We start from the raw sequence: 17,707 nt of genomic DNA, 5'->3' as shown, positions 1-17,707 counted from the left end.
TCCAGACCACATAGAATGGGAAATAAGTACTAAGGAGCTCAACAGTTTCCAGAGAAGGGTATTATCTGTGGGAGGTACTGATATATCCTCTCAAAAATAGTCTGCCCTTCCAACTTTCTAGGTATCAAGAAAATTGACAAGTATCTACCATTCTATCCTTGAAGGCACTACGGGGACGCAGGAACAAGATAGATCTTCCTTGAGAACCTCGGATTGCTTCTCCACCAGGGGATATTTGGCTCCTCACAGACAATGTTTCCCTTCGAAAACTGAAGAGTTCTTTAAATGTCTTGTTCAACAGTCAAGGGAGGCTGCTAAATTTCCAATAATGCAATTCTTGCATCATTAGCCGATAAAGATGAGTACTCACGAGCTAGGTGGCTACAAAGACACAGGGTGTACACAGAATTTGAAGGTTCTAGAGCATTCCAGCAGCATGGGAAAAATTCTGAAGTACTTCCTTTCAAGCTGAAGCAGCACACAAAGACACAGCAACCCCACCCTAGCTACTGAGGCAATATCCAGAGAGAAGTACCCTTCATTTCCTCAGTTTACTGAGGCCCTAGACATTGGGGTATCATGACAGATATGTAGTCTCTCCTCCCATGGGGTTTATTGGTACAGTAGCCAGAATGTCACCTTACGAGCTATGACAAGGACATAACTTGCCCATCACACATCCGAGGGCACAAAGTGCAGATTTGATATTATATTAGGACCAAAACCTCAAACAAATAGAATCAGTGAGAAAGCAGTCTCACGTTTAGTAGACAACCCCAATTACCCTTCACTCTGAGATAAAGTTCACTTTAATCTTAAGGCAAAAAAAGAACATTACTTTTCTCCGCCTTCTGAAATGCCAAACAGGACTGACTCCATTCTAGGAGACTGACTGCAGTTTCACAAAAAAAGGGCCATGATAATGTCCATCTGGAGTTAAAGAAAAGACCACCACCTCCCTGGCCTGGTCAGTTCCCTACTGCCTCACGTATCTCCTTGGTTGGTCAGTACGTATCTCCCTGGTTGGTCAGTACGTATCTCCCTGGTTGGTCAGTACCTACCTGGCAACAACTAAGCTTTTCTGCCTTTAAAGACCCCTGCGCGGTGCACACACTGCTTGGCCAGGACCCGGCCCAGGCCGCCTGTCTGCTTCCTCAGGAGATCCTGGCCAAACTTCCTTCTCTGGGCAACCTGACATCCTCAGTGAGTCAAGTGGAGTCGGACTTGAAGATGCTCAGGAACTCTGGATAGTTTGGTCACATCCTCTCAAAATGGAAACCAACTAGAACAATCTAGAATCAGCCAAGGGTTTGCTAGATGACCCGAGGAATGATCTAGAGTATTTGTTTGTAAAAGCTGAAAGATTCATGAGAAGATTCATGGGCCCTTTCCCATTTCTTGTCTCCCTTTGAACAAAAGATACCATCTGAACACCAGAAGGAAAAAACCCTGCTCAACTCAAGTTGTTCAGAGCTTGATGTTCCTTCACTTTTTCTTTTTAATTGGAAATATGTGCTAACAAAGGGTTACGGTTACATGAAGTTGCATGAGTAAGATATTTCTTGTCAAACATTGTTACCCACTCCTTTGTCTTTATTTGGTTGAACTTGTAACCAATGTGCTGTATCTAGTTTTTTTTTTAATTTTATTTCATTTTTCTTTTTCCATTGGCTTATCCCTGGCAATCAGTCTTTGATTTCGGTACTCTGTCCTGTATATACGTTTATCTCATTTGGGGAAGGGGTGTAACAAAATGCTTAAACAAGGACAAGCCCCATTACTCCTTTGTTCTGACTTGCATGAAAACACTTGCATCTGTTCTGCTCAAAAGCCAACTGGGAGTCACATAGCCACTGAGATATCCGAATGTGTCTGAACATATGCATGCAAACAAAGGAAACCAGGGCACTTAAACCATGGAGAAGGATAAGGACTTCCAGTTGTTAGTCACATTCAACAGCTTCAGAGATTTCCCTCAAATTGAGAAGGGGAAGAAAAAATCAGACAACTGCTATAGCCCTTAGACATTTAGGTAAACCAGCAAAGGAGATGGAGAACCTGTTGTCTTGGGGAACTCTCCTGGCATCTGACCAAAGCTACATGGACTTTCTCATTACTAGAAATCATTGGAAATTTCTATCCAGCTTCTGCCCATGACATGGCCTTTTAAAACAATGCACTGACATCAACTCCACCGCACAGACTGTCTTGATTCCAGAGGGATATTGTTTTAGTACAGCATCTACATAATGGCATCAGGAAGAAGAGGACAATGTTGCTAAAAATCCTGTCATTTGTAACATCTCCACAGATAAAGCATGGAGCCTAAAAGACAAGACTGGGCAGGCCGAGCAGCTCAGTAGTGGGATAGACAAACTGGTTCTTTAAGAGAAAATCTAAACAATTCCAACTTTTCAGTCTGTCCAGAGACCAAGAAAACCTTTCAATTTTTGAAATATTACTTAAAAATCAGGAGAGGAATATAGAGAATTCTACAACCAAATGCCAAAACCGGTTTTGGTCAGAGCAGCAAGATAAGGCCTCCTGCCTATCTCTACACCAAGTTTGAAGACTCTTCTGTGCTAGCCACTGCTGCCTTCAACAATTGACAAACAAATCAGAGTTGATCATGAAAACTGTGCTCCCTGCTACCCTCTTCAGTCTATAGAGACCTCTATGCCATCTAGAAATCAAAGGGGACCAAGTCACTCATCCACCACAGGCTAGACCCAGACCCAATCAGGTGCTCTTTCTGTGCTGAGATTTGTGTTTATTGTCTCTCTTCCCCAACTGGAGGCAGACAGGTACTGACCAAGGCATTTTTTTGTCAGTCATAGGGCTTATACCTGTCCACTGCCCCTAAGCTCTTTTTGCTCAAAACTTGCACTCTAACACTAAGCCACAGTGCCACTTCCAACCATGGCTTCTTTAAGGGCGATTCAAATTCTAAGCTTCAGTAGACCAGGGTACTTCTGCAGTCTTCACAATGCTCCACTGTAATTGGAAAATCATTCTCTTTCATGCAAGGTAACATCAAATGCAGTACTGGGTCTTGCTACGTTGATGGAAGGAGAGATCTTTTATGCCTCTCTATAGCTGCCATCCTGCAAATCCTATAGATGTGCTGGACGGCACAGATGAAATGGCCTCAATCGGCCAACTTCAATGGCCAACATTGGTCCAAAATTACAAAGTCAGGTGACAATATCCTCCTCATTCTGATAAGGTTCAAACCATTTTATGCCAAGCTGAACTGAATGGGCCACCTCCAGAAGCTGCAATTGTCTCCTACCATGCAGTAAATCATAACCCTTTGAATAGCAGTGGGAACAGATCAATATGGAAGACACTAAATATCCCATATACTCACTAGAAGCTGTCTTTAGCAACAACCTCAAGCCTGACCAAGTCCTCCCTTTCCTTGATGTAGATGATCAGGTCCTAGAAACACCCAGAACTAAAGGCTCCTCAGTTTCTAACCTCAGCAGTCCTCCATCCTTCAAAATGGCTGTTGCCATTTTGTGTTTTATTCTCTCAATACCATTACAACATCTCGTGTGCCCGAAGTACCAACCAAGCTAAAAGTCTGGAGCAGCATCCACATCATGCGAAGTCTGACTTTGGAGGGTCACAGCTGAGGTGACAACACCCAAGAAGAGACCATAGATCCCCCTGGCTAATTGTGTTGGTAGAAGTAGCTGGCCTGCTAATCGATCTGGCTATACTACTCCCTGTTTCAAATAAAGCCTGCATTTAGAGGGCTGGAGTGAGATCAATGGAGCCTGAACTGGCCATGTGCTCAAAAATCAGCCACATCCTAAAAGGGAGAATACTGAGTTCCAAGTTTTCATCAAACCTGGAACCAGATCTGTCATACTGAATGGAAAAGGAGGACTCCAAAAGATGTCCTTAACACAAAGCTGGGTTTTCAGCACCAATAATGAATCATGTTCTGTTTGGGTACAGTGGAGCACATGACAATGGTTTCACAAAGCAACACAACCTGATGAGCACGTGAAGCCCTAATCCTGTGATAGGAAAGTCAAGAGGCACCTAGCAGCATTAATATAAAAACATCACAAGTTGTGGAGGTGGGAGGGAAAGGATGGTAGGGGAAAAAACAAAGGAGGAGGCAAAAATCCTTGATAAGAAATGTACTCATTACCTTCTAATGTAACTGTAAACCTTCTGTACAGTATTTTCCCAATAAAAAAAAACTTATTTAAAAAATCATCACATGCCTGACAAAAGACATTCTCCTTCAAAATAGCACAGCACATATAGCAAGCCTAGCACAGGAAGACATTTCAGCTCCATAGCAATCAACCAAGGCGGCAGCAGATAAAGGAGCATGGAATCCCAAACCTTCTCACAGGGCAGCCCTCACCTGGGCCATGTTCTGGAAGTTACAGGGCAGGGAAAAATCCTACCCTAGAGAGATGTGTCATTTCAGCCAAGGAGTCTGACAAATGCACCAAAGCTCACATCTACACACAACCAGTTTGTTGCCTATTTCTGTTATCACCAGCCACGGTAGCCTGTCCTGGTGAGAGACAGGATGGAATTCTTCCAACCAGAATGTTCAGGGAACACTTACAGGCATACAACAAACCAAGAATGTATGCTCGACCTTCTCACAATGAGGCACAGGTCCAAAGACATCCGTCTCTACCTGAAGGGAACTCTTAGTAACACTAGAACTTCATGGTTCATTCTCATACTCTGAGGTCCAAATAAATCGACTCAGGCCACAGATATCTTGTAAGGGGAGGGGGGGGAGCTACTGTAATAATTAAGCCCTTTCCAGCAAGGAATGCCCCCCAGTCCCAGTATATCAAACATGTGCTAAGAAGCCCCCACAACTATCAAACAGCTCCCTGAAGCAAGTTGCCTGATGTTTGCTCCTCTGGCACAATACAGATGTAGCACCACGACTTGAGAGGAGTGAAAAACTGTGAAGCTGGCTTGGGCAAGGTAGTTAAGAAGCAGTTCTCATGTCACTCAGGCAGAGAAAAACATCAATAAGGCCCAGCACCTCTTATCTAGATCCTGTAGGCAGATGATATGAGCAAAAGTAGCCCACACAAGGCTATGAAGTTCATGGCCATTCAGATTCCTTAGTAGGTATATTTGTGCATAGCCCAGTCCAGAAAACATGACATGAGTAACAAGTTCCACAAGAATTAGCAGTGAATGGGAAACGGGAAGAGGAAATAACTCTCAGGCCCAAAAGAGAAAGTATTTCCAAGGGGGTCTAAATTATTTTCAGTGGAGAAACTGACACATCCTCTCTAGAATATTAGACTTTCCTTCCTAATTTATAGAGGAAATGCTTACATTCTAGTACCTCATCTAGCACCATACCAGAGCTGTGCAGCATGTCTTACCACAGAGGTGCTCCAGAAGTATCTCACCCAGTTCTCTGCAAACACTCACCCCTCCACCAGTTAGATGTCTATAGACATTTTGTCACAATGGAATATACCTCCATTATCCAGAAGATGTGAATTAAACTAATACTTAGGACAGGTCCCAATGGTAAAGGGTAGCCCAGCACTAATGAGGTAGAAGGGTCCTGACATAGCTGTCAGTTTTCACACAGAAAGGCCAAATACTCTGAGGTCTTTGCTGCATAGGACCACAGGCAGTGCCTTCAAACTCTGATTACCAGTATTGTGAGCAGAGTTCTCTGGGGAAAAAGCCAGAGATCTTCTACTGAAGAACATCCAACTTAGGTAAAAGATTTCTTCACCCTGTAAAGACAAAATCTGTTAAGTCCTATAGATTTTCTGGCCTTGTAAAGGCAATTATCAGAATCCCTCTTTGGAGTGCCCACCTACTTTTTTATGACTTCAAAAGCTCAAGTACCCTTTGCCAAGCAAGACTATCATTCCTAACTTGAATCTGTTCCTAAGCCATGGTCGTTCAGAGCAACAGCTTTTGTTATTTCCTTGAAGCCGTGCTACTTTGCATGAATAGGAGGCATTAAGGGAGTTCACAAAGGTAACACAGCCACACTCAGTTTGCTGAGGCTTATGCTTCTGGGGTTGAGAGATTAAGCAACTTTTGCTCATTTTCCTTGAACTGTTATTCAACAGTTCCCTCAGCTATAGACTGCTGTCCTCTGGACACTGCACATAATTGCAAGCTTAGTGTTCTGTGTTCTTCTAGGAATGTGTACAATGCAGTGACCAAACAGTGATGTCTTTACAAGCTATGATGAGGGACCATTTCCCATCATGCTTTCCATCTGGGCTACTCCTTAGTGTTAGGACAAGTCTTAGACCCCAGGAATGCAAGCTCTGCAGTCTTAACCAACGGCCTTTTCTCTGCAAACCTGTTTTATCCAACAATCAGTAGGACATCTTAGTTCAAGAGCTTCTGAACAGTAAGGTCACTTCTGCCTTTCATAGTTCAAGCATTCAGGAAATTAAGGAATACTTCAATGGCACTTTGCAAGTGAAATGATTCTTTCACTTCACACAGAATTCAAGATGCTGACATGGTTACAAGATTGACAATGTAGCACATTACAGAATACATGCTTGATAATGTCCTGAAAATACAATAGCCAGGCTGCTGCCAGCTAACATGAGCTGAGGTCATTAGACCCTGAAGAGCAGGTTCACCACCTGCATGGAATCAGGAAGCTGAAAAGATACTTCTGTTACCTTTCTTAAAATCCAAACAAAACAGACTGTCAACAGCCGCATCTTTGACTATAGAGAAATAGCAAGTCCTTTATGGAAACTGGATGTCTTCCCCCATGTAAGCATTTCACAGTGGATATAGGGCCCTCAGAGTGCAGAAGGCACTTGTAATGCAGCTCATCATCATGAGGAATTGCTCACTGTAAGAGCATGAACAACTCTAGGGGACACTTCTCTGAAGAGACTCAGTTCCACCAACACGATACTCTTCAGGAACCCAAGAAACCCATAAGCTGTTCACAATACTCCCTTTGTGCAGCATCAGACAGAGATGCACAGTTTGTTCATTACAAGCATGGGGAAAATGTGGTTAATTCTGTCCAGCACATGAATACTAGTCTGACCTTGTTGCTAGTGAGAACCTGCTTGACCTTCCCATGGAAATCATCATAGGTAATTCAGCCCAAGTACATGAGGAAATTTCCAGATACTCAGCCTTACTGAAGTAACTGAAAAGGAACAACGACCTTTACAAAGCACCACATCCCAAAGTTCTCCTACCAGTCACTCAAGATCAGAGACATATCACAGAAAAGATTTCCTGACCAAAACCACAGCATTGGGCAGACCCAAGAGCCAGTACTTGAACTCCCATCGCCACAGAGCCATGGCAATTAGCATGTCCATCTTTCCAATGGACAACTCCTAGACAGGACACAAAGCGGACATAAGCCCTCCTTCCAGCCAGCGTCAGGATGACAGGGACATCCTGCGACACCAAAGAATAGAGGTCAGGCCATGTGTGAGAGCCACTGGGGCTGCACATAGGGATGGCATCATGAGACAAGAGCCTATATGATTATTTCTTAACAGCAAGTGAAGCCCACAGAGCTCTTTGGTGCTTGCATAGACTGAGCTTTGATCATTTTAGGTGTGATAATGCTCCAATAATACCAGCAGTACCCCCAAAACATCCATATTTTTCTAGATCAAATGAGGGTCTAGATACTAAGACAATGTTATAGACATCTAGCCAGGCTGGCCTCTCCTGTTATTCCCAATGTTACTCATTGACCCATTCATAATCAGAACCTAGGATGGACATATAAAACCTGCACATCAGCTCAACATAAGGGGAATACCATATGACAGCCATCAAGAAAACAGATTTTTAAGGACAATGTCTGGAGTCATCTGTATCTACATAGAATCTACTTGATCCAATCTGAGATGAGTCTCGGGGTTCAGTCTCAACTCAAAGCCACTGAGCCTATCATAGGACAAGACATGCCACTTGCTCTAACACAAGGCAGATAATTCCTGATAACCAGCTGCTATGGGTTTACTAGCTCTTTCAAGGCAAGTCAACACAGATTCATATTCTATGGCTAAAATAGGCAATTTATAGGCATTTTCTATAGAAATAAATGCAATTGACCCGTTATCCGATCACCTGCCTCTTTCTCTATCACATGAAGACAGTCCTTACAACAAATGTCCTGACATCCCTGGTCCTCTGGTAATATCCTAATGAAGAATTCCACCTATGTCTTCTCATACTTCAAGGAAATGATTGAACCATTTGGGCTGAAGAAAAATGTCTTGCTCCGAGTACTAGCTATTCAGGTGTGGCCTTTATAACTCCCACAGCTTCAGTATGCTTCAGGTAGACAACACTACTGAAGCTTAGATTCTGAACCCGCCAGTGCTTAGCCTTTGAGTGAGCTAGTCTGCTAGTTACTGGTGGAAGGACTAGTGAGTACACATTGTCTCTGTATGCAAAAAGTCCCCAGTAAGGACCACTAGCTTAGAGGATGAACCAAACTAAACTAATTCTCCAAGGAAGATCAGCAGCTCTGAGGAGGGAACCATCTTGCATGTGCTACTTGCCTCGAACTCAATCATCATGAGTAAAAGAATCCAAAGTGTCAGTCATAAAATCCCAAAGGATAATGACTTAGACAAACAGGCCTCTGAAACACCACTCAAGTCCTGCAACTTCTGAAGGTCATTTTGCCATACCAGGGAGGTATAAACTGCTAGTCCTTAGGAAGTTTAGTCAATAGCTGCTGATAAATGCCCTACAGTATGCACAGAAGACACCTACCATGATAAAGATCCAGCCCCAAAATGTCAGCATTAAAAAGGCTGAAGAATCCTACCAAATTGGTAGTTTGACCTTGTAGTTCAAACACTTTGCAATGTTAGAATTATGGACACGGTTCAGTGTTGCTAGCTCATCCTCAGTGCCATCTTGGTGGATGATGTGGACTTTCCAAAAACTCTGGAGGTGGGTTCCACTTCCCTGCCCTCACCCCTGGGTGATTGGCACCTGAATTCCTCGAGGCAGATGGGGTGGGGGACTCGGACAATAGGTCCCAGAACCTGCCAGACCTGTGCCATGAACTTGCAAGACTCTGAACTCTCAACCTCCCTGGGAACCTGCCCCCTAACCGTGACCCTAGCTAAGCCTCTCTACCTCTGCTTCAACACTCCATTAGAGTTCATCTGGTCTGCGGAGATTGTGTTCTGCTCTTTCTTTAGTACCTTCATAGCTCAGTACTCTCATATCTCAGTTTCCCAAGAGTATTAAATGTACTGGAGGCTGCAAATTCTTTGGAGGACACAGGTCCATTTGCATTACTGGCTTTCTAATAAAAATGCACAATTCAACCTCTCAAAACATGGGTTCTGTGTATCACACAATCAGTTTCCCATATAACAGAAGGATGCATAGGAATACAGCTTAGGATTTCTAAGTTTCTTGATGTGGAAGAATCACAGCCCCCCTCCAAAGAAAGTATCTATGGAGAGAACAGCATACAACTGCAGAAGCAAGTTTCTTTCCCACTATTTGCTCTGAACACTTTTTTCTTAGAATTATCACAAAGTGTCCCCTTTTTTCCCCAATACCACAGGTGTCTAGGACTACCTGGATCTTAGATTCTGAACCCAGAAGTGCTTTGACTTTGGCCAAGATGATCTACTACATATTGCTAAGAGGAATACAGAAGGGACATATGCACTTGTATCGAAAGCCTCTAGTCAGGATCACAAATATTTAGGATAGATTCAATGACCCACCACATCTGTTCACTGACAGTGTCATGTCAACAACGTATACCCAGGAAGGTGTCCTAAAAACGTTGTGACCCAGAATCATTCAACAACTCCTGGTGCCCAGGTGAAACTTCACTGATCAACGTGGGCCACCTAAGCAGAATCAGGTGGTAATGTTCCCTTCACAATTAAAATTCAGGGATAATGTCTGCTATCAAGCCAAAAGGACAAGAGAGTTCAGAAAGGTCAACAGTTTGACCTAACCACACAACTTCCTTCTAGACAAACAAGGAACTAGATCAAGACAGCCAGAGAATCTCTGCCCACTTCCTGTCTGCTTTTCCTTTAGATGCAACACAAGGCATTTCCCTGTGCAAATCAGGAAGACAGGTTAAAACAAGGATACAGACACACACTCTGAAAATCCTGGAAAGAAGTGTGCTCAGTCCTCAAAGCAGTGGCATGCCTACACTTCTCACCAAATACTGGAAGACACAGCCAGAGAACTATCAAGCTTTCATCCATGGACACTGCACATTGTTTCCTCTGGTAAAAAAAGATCCTTCTTTCCTGGTATCTGGATGAGTACTGCGATGATAGGCAGCTCTTCCAAGGATGACCCATATTCTAATAGACCCCAAGCCAAGATGAGGCCCCTTTTCAGTAGAAAATACGTGTAATCTCAATAGAATAAAAAGGCTTTGTCAATGACCTGCAATTCATTTGCTGTTGAAGCTATACCTAGCCCCATAAGGAACTGTGAGTTGTCCTTCAAGGCTACCTTAGTCTTCTGTTCTTATCCATAATGACAAGAAAATCTTTACCCCAATGCATAGTCAAGCACCCACTTGGAATGATATTTCAAGATCACTCAGGCCGTTTGTCTGGTATATTCCCAGAGTCTTGAGTGACAGAGAAACTAAGGATCTATGAAGTAATCCAGAAATCCACAGGAGAAAAGTCGACATCCTAGAATTCAAGACCCCAGCAGCATACCACTATGGAGCAACTAGTCCATATTCTGTTATGAGTGAAGCCCAGGTCAGTTTATTATACAGGTAGGAACCAGAGTCTAAGTCACTGACACAGCAGCTAATGTGCAATCTCCAACTCAATGTACTATACATCTGTTCTTAATAAAGTAGCTTTGGAAAGTACCAGCCCAGAAACCTACAAGGACACAGACAAGGCTAATTCTCTCACCTGTCTTTGTCTGGGGTGATTTTTACCATCTGGAGATGCTAGATGTGGGCAAATTCATGCAGCCATATGAGCAGAGGACTTCATTATGGTGGCTGAGATTTTGGTAGCTGCCCAAATGGTAGATAAGGGACCTGTCATTTCCACCATGTAGCTGCAGCTGACCAAACAAGGTCAGCTACCTTGAGGGGGTCCTCTTACCATTTATGGTTGTGACTGACCAAATGGCATGTCACTCCAAAGTGAGGAGGAGGGACCTGATTATTGGCTGTCTGTATCCAAAGTGCTCTTTGCCAGCCTCTCAGAAAGGAGCACCTCAGGCTGACAGCTCTGGTTTCCTACAGAATGACTCGTGTTATCAAAAACACTCACTTGTTATACAGAAGTTGGGTTGCAGTGTGTTTAATGTTACCAGGATTACTCAGAATTAAAATCTCCATAGCCATAGATACCAGATTCTGCCCCAGCTTAATACCAACCAGACTATTCAGAGAAAAGAAATTCCTCAAGTTTGCAAATGGCAGCATCAATAGCAGGTTATCGGTAGATCCTGCCAATTTGCCTCCCAGGCAATTTCTACAGCCTGGCAAAAGATTAAAAATTTCCTGAAGAAAATGGAAGGCAGCTACCATGAAAACAGCATTGTAATCTACCGTTGACCTGGAGCTTCCAATGTCTGAAATTAGGTATAGGACATACCTGAAGAGGCACCAGTGTTCTGACTTGCTGCAGTTTGGTTTAGCCTCATCCCATGTGGCACTTTAGGTAATATTCACTCTGATTCTGGGATAACATAGGAGTGAAAACTCCTGTGGAGATTGTGAGAACATCAGTAAAGTTAAAGGACTCGACCAAGTGTGTTACTTCCTGAACAAAACCAATGCTACACACAGGCATTCTTTCACTAGCACAGAAAGGAGTGGGAGGGAGAGATGGAGGAGAGTGATGAAGGGGACTAATTGTCCAAGAAGCATTGTACTCAAACTTACAAGTGGAATTGAAACCCCTTTGTACAACTACTTCAAGATAATTCTGTTCAAGTCTCAGGTAGTTCAAAATAGGCACAGGAAAATTAGAGCGGGGCAATTTGACCCATGGTGAAGAAAGTTGCCCACCCAGAAGGGCATTCAAGATTCCTTCCTAAAGGGACACAGTTTATCTTCATCAATTGAGAGATGCCTTTCTCAACTTGAGTCTGCCCTTCACCCAAACTAGTCATGAACCACGGGATGACTGCAGGAAGTACCCAGTCTGCTTCAGGAAGTTTAAGAAGCTGACGTTAACTATAAGGTCACTCCTTCCATTGTGAGTGTAGGGACTGTAGTTGAAGAATTTCTCTCACATTCACAGTATGTGTCAGCTTGTACAATGCAAAATCCCCTCAGGAACAGGCTTAGTATATTCCATATATTTCAAGCCCAATTTAGTCCAGGAAACGCTTTGCACCAGATGAAATGTAGATCAAGCTTTCATTCTGAGGAGGTACAAGGTAATAAGCACAAGTGCAGTCAAGGGTGTCAGTGGCAATCTATATAAAGATATATAAATATACACACATATTTTCTTGATCCTTTTGCACCTGGGCTGCTTCTATAACTTGGCTATTGCGAGTACTGCAACGAACGTGTGGGCAGGTGCCTTTACTATATCCTGATTTGCAATGGTTCTGTTCTTAATTTGGGGAATCTCATACTGTCTTCTATAGTGGTCATACTAATTTACATTCCCACTATTACCAAATTCCTCCCTACACACACACCCCAAATCAGATTCATATGCTTGTCATTCTGACTGAAGCGAAAGGGAATTTTAATATTGTCTTGACTTGCATTTCCTTTATGGCCATCTAGAACGAGGAAGTTCATTCAAAAGGTGGTTCAAGGTAACTATTGGAAGAGATGCACAAAAAGAAGCTAAGTGCTGAAGGGAAGTCCCCCTTGGCATTTTACCAGGTTTTTTCCAGTTCAGAATTTGGAGTCTCTTGCTGAAAGGCAGATACTAGCCCATATTAAGCTTTCATAGCTGTCATGCCCAAGAAACCTTGAGCACTACCATCCTCCCGGCCTTTTAGTACATATCAATAAATATGGACAATACCTTCTCTTATTCCTCAGTGACTGTGTTACTTTGGTGTTTTTATGGGAAGGCCAACAGGCCTTAGGTGAGGCCTCAGTTTCACCCAGCTCTCTTGTTCCCTGTCCCAACATGGTCAATAGAAAAATCACTGATCATTAGTATACCACAGATCATGTTACTGACACTGCAGCAGTTAGATTTTAGGATGAGGAAGTAGCAAGTGCTCTGAAAAGCACCTAGATGCTACATTATTGGAGATAGAGCTACAAGGAAAGCCTTGGAGCCCTATTATCTTTAGTGATGGTTTTAGATGCCTAAGGTACACAGAAATATCACTTCTGACTTCCACCTAAGTAACAAGGATGCATTTTCTTCCTTTACCACAAAGTCAAAGGACTCTCCAGTTTTGAAGATATTTATAGCACACATGACATTTTGGAATACTGCTCGAAGACATCTTCGAGTGAGCTCAGAAACTAGGGTCAGTCTGAAGGAGCAAAAGATAACTGGTCTTTTACCTTTACTTTCTGCCCTAACTCTCATGGGGTTTGACAGAGTAAAGGGGACAATACTGGAAGGAGGTCCATGCAGGAATCAGTAGGAAAGGTATACCTGACAAACCATTCTCTCTTTTCCTGACTATTGGGAGCTCCAATGAATACAACTACTATAAGTAGCAAATCTGTCATTTAAATTTCAAGAACAGGCAGCTCAGATTCCCAATGACCCAGATATCAGATCTCAGTCTGCACCTTTGGACTCATGATGATATTTCTATGACAAGGAGGAAGAGTCCTGTTACATAGATTGGCTCAGTGTAAAATAGAACCAAAAATGAGCTGCTATGATATTGTGGCTTCTTAGAAGGCACCCAAAACAGTTATTCAAAGTCCACCCAATGAGCAAAGATATACTTCATCTTTTGTTAAGAGAAACAGTCTAACATAAGGATAGTCAATCATGTATACTAATAGCCATTGGATTGGCTGGCTTGTCAGAGCCTAGAAGATGAAACACAAGTAAGTCTGAAGAGACAGAGGGAATTACGGGATTATCGTAACTTAAAGTAGGGTGTGCCAAGGCCAGAACCTGGGTTTTACTTACTGTCAAGTAGACAGGGTGACTTGCCTAGCACTCAGACAGCTTTGCATTTGGGCACCCAATGAGTCCATACTCAGACTTCCCACTCTGGTTCTGTCAGCAAATGACACAGACTCCAAACTCTCCATAAGGTACCACACTGAGATCATTCAACTGCCTCTCACTGGAATGGCGATTGCATCTGACCTTTAAACCAGGAGAAGTGTTTTTCAATGCTGTGGTAGATATTTATTCTTAGTAGACATCTCCTCCCTCATAGCTTATGGTGTACACTGTTTATGTATAATCTAGGTATTTGGAAGACTAAACCACCATACAAGTCACCCATTCCAGGGACAGAGTAGAGTATACCAACCATCTTGAGACAGAAGAGATCTTCATTCTTTCAGAGAGATCTACAAGCACTTAAGACACAGATCCCACCCAGGCTATGTCACCCTAACAGGCACTGGGCCTCTCCCAGCCCTACCACTGAAAAGAAATGTATCAAATGGCCTACATTTTAACATCTACATGACCTATCCCTAGAAGCTGACATCACAGCCAGCTTAGGCATGCATCTACCCCCCCCCACGCACACACTTCCTCCAGCTACAGTGGTCTATTCTTCAGTCATAGGATAAGAATTTCATCTAGAAGGTATTTTTGGACAGAGAGAAGGTTCTATGATGCTGATAACAGCAAGACCACACCTTAAGTAAAATCAGATATGAGACCATCTATAGACACCACCCATGTCTACAGACTGCCTGAATACAGACCGGCCTCTCTGGGCCTACTCCTGTCTTTTGATACCGAAGAGAAGGTCACTAGTCCATTCTTGGATAGTTCAAGTTGTTTCCTCTGCCTACTGGGAGCACAACAAATTGAACAGTATGCCCTAATCATCAGCAACATCAATCAGTACTTATCAAAGCTAGCCTGCAATTACTGCTTCATATTTGGCCAGGAAACTGCAATTCACCTTATAGACATTCCTAAAAGGATAGGAAATAGATCCAGCAAGCCTCACTCTGTTTCTATCTCAGGAGTGGAACCAGCAGGACACAGAATGGCCATGGGTAAGATTACAAAAATACTTTTCAAGCCAACATTTCCTGGAGACACACAGAAGAATAGGATTCGCCCAGAAAGAAGTCCATGTCACCAAGGCCTAACACAGCTCACCTAGGTTTTGCACTGAGAATGACTAGCTGTATCTCCCAGAGGGAAGTGACTAGAGAACTTCCCACTCTGGCAAGAGGTCAGGCACAGGTACAGGAGACCAGCAAGAAACCCCACATTAGTTGAGCAGAATGTTTAAACCCATTGCATTTCACCAGTACTCCAAAAATAATTGCAATGGGAAGGAAAGATTCATCCCTGGGCCAAGCTGGTGCTTGGATCTATCTTCACACATTCCAAGGACTCACCCCTGGTCAGTCTTCATCTTTGAAGTGATGATTCCAGAACTCTTAATGGTCTGCCCACAGTCAACAGCTAACTTCTGTAGACCAGAGACATGTGCAAGGTACAGAAGACTGACTGAAGTATACAAACCAAATATGATCACTAGAGAGGCACAGAACCTACTTCCTTGGTTCTGAAATTACTCACATGGTAATTACCAAGGCCATATAACATTAACCACCTAAGAGCTAGACAACTACTAATCACATAAAAAAATAAAGATGCCCAACAGTATGCTAGATAAGTTAAATATCTACCACTGAAACTTTACTGTATCATCTATAGGTCTAGATCCATAGATGCCTCTAGAAATGGCATTGGCTATAGCAATACGGGATAATTCACAGGACAACTGGAAATACACTGTACACACACCTAGATACCAGAAGCTAGTTCATTCTGTGCAAGTATTCTGAGATGCTGCTAGAGAGGTCGGAGACCTACTGGGATTTTTAACTTCTGCTCTGGTCACAGTGTCCTGGTAACTAAATAACTGGAGAGTTCGAAATGCAGCTATACAGAAGAGTCACACCGTAAAACAGATCTGTCTTCTCTTCAGAGACTAGGTTCTCCAGAAAAGAGATCACTGTATTTCCATGAACTCTAACCAAACACTGGTCTAAGGTGGATTAGTACCTGGAGAAGTGATCAGTGTCATCAATCAGTTGATTTTTTGGAAAGATCATTTTAGCATTGAGGGGCCCAATTCAATCAGTTGAGGGGCCTGAAAAGCAGAGACAAGTCTTTCCTGAAGACCTGCCTGTAATGCTGGTGGAGAGATTCCACATTTACCTCCAAAGAGTCCCAGCCCATGCCTTCCCAAGTACCCCTGAAACCCCATCAAGAAATTTTGAATGAGCTCCCAGCCCAAATCCACATGAGGATAATAAGGTCTATAATTTGGCCATGTGAGGCCTGTAGCAAGTCAAGTTCCTTTGGTCACCCACCAAAGATTCAGACATAGATTCAGACATAGCAAGGTATCATGGGGATACACTTGTCTCACTCAGCATGCACCTGACAATACAAGCAGAATGAGAATTACCTAGATCATTTCCCGTGGGATGCCATCTTTCCCCTTGCTGTAAGACATCCAGAATGTGTGACACATACAGTGGAGACATGAGAACATTTTCATCACATCAGCCATGAGCAATATTGGTCTGAAGGGGAACACAAAGTAAACTCCCAGTGCCCAAATTTAGGGGACATTTCCAAAAGTTACAGAAGTAACTTTTTATGGATGTATTGAACTAACGACTCTTCAAAATTTCTATTTTCCTGCCTCAGATCATGGGGGGAAAGTTGCACACGTTTCAAGCACCCATTTATTGAAGGCTCCATGAGATAAAAATACCAAACAGGTATTCCTTGGAAAAACTATAGGTAGTATTATCTGCCTGGCTATAATTTGCAAGCCAGTAAAAATATAACCACGTGAGAAGAAAATTACCCTCTTCATGCTGGGGAGGTGGGGGATTCTGACAAACACAGTGCCGTAGTGAAGGGGGACTTTGGAACTTCCCATCATGCCAGGGACATCTGTAACAATGAAGAATCTTCCAGCTCAAAGTCATTCAAGAACTTAAATACTTGTGAGCTAGTTTGCAGTTTTGACACAGATAAGCATGCTCATTTCAAGACTCTGGCATCATACAGGGGCAAAAGTTAGTGCTTGAATATTTCTAACAACTCTGCACAGTAAAGCAGTTCACAAGAGAGCCCCTGTAGAAGCCTTCGTCTAGAGAGAAGCACCCGCTATTCACTGTTTCCTCTCTGCCATGGCCTATAACCTGGAGAATCTGGGTACAGACTGAGGTATACTAAACATGTTGTGTTTTCCATTTCCCGCTAGGCATGCTGATGATGGTGACCACAGAGTGGTATCTTATCTATGTCCATCATGCTCTCTTTCCCCCCAAGTTCAGGCCTGCAATGTTTTTATGCTAGATGAGGCCCCCAGGACCTCACTATGGGAACTGAGATGCAAATCTCCTACAAGTATCTTCTACTCTGAAGGGCAGTCTCGATGCCTCCTTGGAGTTATATATAACTGATCTTTGTCCTGGGGTTCAGAATCACCTGCATACACCTCAAGTCTACCCTACACACAAGCCCACCAAGAGCCACATAGCTGTTGGAAATAGAGCTCAAGCTATACTGGCCATGAA

This window comes from Dipodomys merriami, unplaced genomic scaffold (genome assembly GCF_024711535.1).
Source record: "Dipodomys merriami isolate MVZ:Mamm:240054 unplaced genomic scaffold, mDipMer1.0.p SCAF_1072, whole genome shotgun sequence".
NCBI classification, from domain to species: domain Eukaryota; kingdom Metazoa; phylum Chordata; class Mammalia; order Rodentia; family Heteromyidae; genus Dipodomys; species Dipodomys merriami.
The sequence above is the reverse complement of the archived record's forward strand: the minus strand, read 5'-3'. Positions refer to the sequence as shown.